We start from the raw sequence: 4122 nt of genomic DNA, 5'->3' as shown, positions 1-4122 counted from the left end.
TGTTGTCTCTGAATCTCTAATACTTTGGCCACTTGATGTGAAGAGCTGACTCATTTGCAAAGACTCTGATGCTGGGAAAGATTGAGGGCAGGAGGAGAAGGGGATGACACAGGATGAGATGGTTGGATGGCATCACTGACCCAATGGACATGGGTTTGTGTAGACTCCAGCAGTTGGTGATGGACAGGGAGGCCTGGCATGCTGCAGTTCATGGGGTCACAAAGAGTTGGACATGACTGAGTGACTGAACTGAACTGAAGCATCAAGTCAGCTAGGAAGAGAATGCCCCCCTAACCAAAAAATAAATAAAACAAAAACATCACCTGCTAGTTCATTTGTAACCAGAGAATGTTTCAATAGATCCCTTCCTTTTTAGTAGCCCTAAAATTAGTCAGTCAATCTCCTTCACTTATGACCCATGTACTTTTGAAAAATGCTACCTCTGCTCCAGGATTTAGACTGTTTGAGACTTTGTATGTGCTTTTAAAGAGCAGACTCTAGTTCTCCCAGATATAAGCCCTGCTGGTTTCCAAATCTAAACATTACAGGGGCTCTTCTTCCCACTGCAGGTTTCGCATGGCTGAAGACCTCAGGATGGAACTCAGAGCCCCATCACTCCTCAGGGAGGACTTTTGAAGTTGCAAAATTCCTCCTGTTTGTTGAACACAGTGCTTGAGGTGTGGGTCCCTTCCAGATTGTTTCTCCATACTCCTACCCCATCTCAATGTGGCTTTTTCTTTTTACCTGCACTTGCAGAAAATCTTTTCTATTAGTTTTCAGGTCATGCTTAGAGATGAAAATGCTCTATATGTACTTTTTTTGTTTTCTCATGACAAAAGGCAAGCCCAGGTTTTTCCTACTCTACTATCTTGTCTTACTTGATCAACGTCTTTTCACAAATGCAGATGTGAATGAATATAATGGAGATACCTGAATGTAATGGAGAAAAATATTTGAGTTAGATTAAGAAGTAAATGTAAAGGCCCCAAGTGGTGCATTGCTTAGAATGTGCAAAGCACAACAGTAAATTTGATAAAGAAACAACTCAGGAGAGTATGGGAGTGGTAGGAATGAGGTAAGAAATAAAAGGGCTCAATCAAGCAAGATCAACCAAGCCCCTACTAGGACATTGATTTTTACTAGTTTTTGTGTGTATGTGTATGTTAGTAATTAGATTTATTTTAAAAAGTAATAAGTACAACCTTAAATCAGTAGAATTTCACAGACTTTTTAGATATTTAATTTTGGCTTATGGTAATTAAGTGTAAACAATTGCTCTGAGAGCCACTTTCAACAATATAAAAAATCACTCAATTTAAGAAAATTCATATAATCACTTAAATTCCTCAGAAAACATAAAAAATGAATTACCATTGTATTGTTAATATGATCAATATAGATCTTAAGATTGGAAAAAAAAAAAGGAACACAATCCCCAATGGCAGCACAAACCTCACCTCCTTCAGAAACAAATGAATATCAGAATTAGCAAAATGATCTTAACAGAATTAATCTGTCAATTATATTAAGGGAAAGAGGAAACATTTTAAGAGGGATGATCCCAGGAAGATTGCAGCTGTGAAAGGTAATGAGGTGCCTTAAATTTTTCACTTGAAAATTCTGTAAAGACTCATTAATGGTCCATTCAATTACGTGGAAGATTTTATCTTCTCTGAAAGCAACTTCTAATGGCAATTATGGAATGCTAGTTGTGACTTGCATTTGGAGGGTGTGCTGCCTTCAACACTTGATCTAGATTGTCTCGTAGGTCTTGTTTATCCTCTAAGTCTACAGAGAGTAGAATCAATGTGTCACTTATTCCAAGACTTCACTCTTAGGCACTGATGCATGGGTCATGAATGCTGAAAGCTCAGCAGACTTTCATATTCCCCCTGAGCTCTCAGACAGAATAAATAACTTTAGGTTCGTGAGGAAAGTCTCAGTATGTTGAAGGAACCCTTGATATAAAACGTGATCCCCTCTGGGTGACCTGTGAACCAATGCTTTGCCAACTCATGCTGAGGATGAGAGGGCAGCCCAGGATAAACAACCTTTTCTACCCAAGGATCTGACTCCAGAAATTGAGCAACTACCATTCCATTTTCAAAATACTTCTCCATATGGACTCATAGAGTCTTCAGGCCTTTATTGTGGAGGTAACAGTCAACAGGAGATGGAACTGCTCCAAGAGAATTTTGTAAGAAACAGAGGATTAAGTGACACTAAGCCCATTGTAGCATCTGGTGATTCATGTCTTTTGTTGCTGAATACATATAAATACCAGCTCTCAGTGCTAAAGGCCACTGGAAATATGTTGACATAAATGTGTTATCCACGACCAAAATAATGTTTCCAGGTTTAAGGACAGTATGTGCACAGGTTTCATTGTCAGTCATCTTCAGGCCAGGATGTATGGGGGTTTCAATCTAAACAAGCTTGGTTTCTGGCATAATAGCTGCCTCTAACAGTTTGGTTTTGGAACAATCAACAAAGTTATCTTTAATCCAAATTCAGTTGTCACCTGACTGAAGTTCCTTGTTTGTATCTCCATACACATCATCTTTACAAACAATTTGGCCCCCTGCTTTTTAACAGATTGTCAGTGGTCACAGAGGCTACTTAGACCCCTCCAGGGCTGCCACAGCTTTTTCAAGCAATTCCTGGTGGGATTCCAGACTGGCTATACTCAAAACCCTAGTGTCACCTGGGAGCCCCTTGCTTGAATGTGGCAGACGGCGAGATAGGGGGCACTGCACCCTGGGAGCTCCAGGTTCCTGATCCCCACGGATGGCCACATAGGGAAATGTTGGCACCTGGGCAGGAAACCGTCTGCAGAGGTGTCTTTTTACTGCATGCTGAACTGCAAAAGAAAGAGAGAGTTAAAGAGTGAGGAAGATAAAAGTATGAAATTGGTGCACTGGGACTTGAAAACGACAGAAGAATTAGATGAGGGAACGGTGAAGGCACACCTGGGCCCCAGCAGTTAGCACATAAAAGCTGGACTCTGTGACCTTTTACTGCTCTTGACGTGAGGTGTATAGTGATGGTTTTTGAGAAGAACCATAAAATTATCTTCTTTAACAATTTTACAGAATCACCCTGAGTGGTGTGTTGAGATAGGGTCATCAACTAGGCACATATTATAATAATCTAAATGAAGAGTGTTGGTGGCTAGGATGAAGGTAGCAGCTATGGAAAAGTGAGAAATGGACATATCTTGTATAATTTTCAGAGAATTGATATACCAATGTATGTTGATCAGTTGGATGTGAATTATGTGAGAGAGAGACAGTGATAACTTCACAGTTTGTGACCTAGGTGATGGGAAGGATATAGTTACCATTCACTGCTTTAGTAAATATTCTGGGAGAAGATTGTTGGGGGGGGAGGAAATCAAGATTCTAAAATAATCTCTAAAATATCTCTTAAATGTCCAAGTAGAAATATATATGAGACAATGTATCATATGTGTCTTGAATTCAGAGGAGAAATGAACATTGTATCAGCAGTCAACTTGATGAAGAATGTCAAAAGGTAGCCGCAAAAGAGTGCAGATGCCCTAGAATCTCTAAATTGATGGTGTCATCACTTAGGTCACACAGATTATTAACAGTCACGTCAAAGCAGAACAGATGGCAAGGTAAAAAATAGGAAAGTGATGGGCAAAGCAGGACTACTTGGTTCAGTGGAGGCCTGGGAAGGATGAAGAGTGCTATCAGGCCACTTGGCAGGTAAGAAAGGACAAATTAGTAAAGTGACCTTCGCAGATTTCTTCATTCTAGATGATTGGTATTTGTTCTAATGGCCACTTGGCTCAATTTATAACACAATATAAAATAACCCCAAATATTCCAGAAGAGTTACTAAGCAAGATAAATTATAGCGTAATCACAGAAACATAGGCATTGTATAACAAGTATAAAGGGTCTTGAGTCTTGATGCCCTCACAGAATGACCTGGCCTGTTTAGAAACAGGTGTAAGAACCTGTATTCTGTACTAGAAATGTTAAGAAAGAGTGATATTAAATACTAGACTTCCAACAGTAAGGTAGCTAAGCTGCTCAGAGTTGTTGGAATTTGCTTGATTTAGTATTACTGGATTGACAAATATCACCTGTTAGG

General features: G+C 39.6%; 1 pseudogene; it reads right to left on the bottom strand.

The window, feature by feature from the left end:
* Positions 1–1705: 1705 nt before the first annotated feature.
* LOC122699115 lies at positions 1706–2854 on the bottom strand (annotated as a pseudogene).
* Positions 2855–4122: the final 1268 nt, after the last annotated feature.

Source organism: Cervus elaphus, chromosome 9 (genome assembly GCF_910594005.1).
Source record: "Cervus elaphus chromosome 9, mCerEla1.1, whole genome shotgun sequence".
NCBI classification, from domain to species: Eukaryota; Metazoa; Chordata; class Mammalia; order Artiodactyla; family Cervidae; genus Cervus; species Cervus elaphus.
This window is presented reverse-complemented; position numbering and strand designations above follow the sequence as displayed.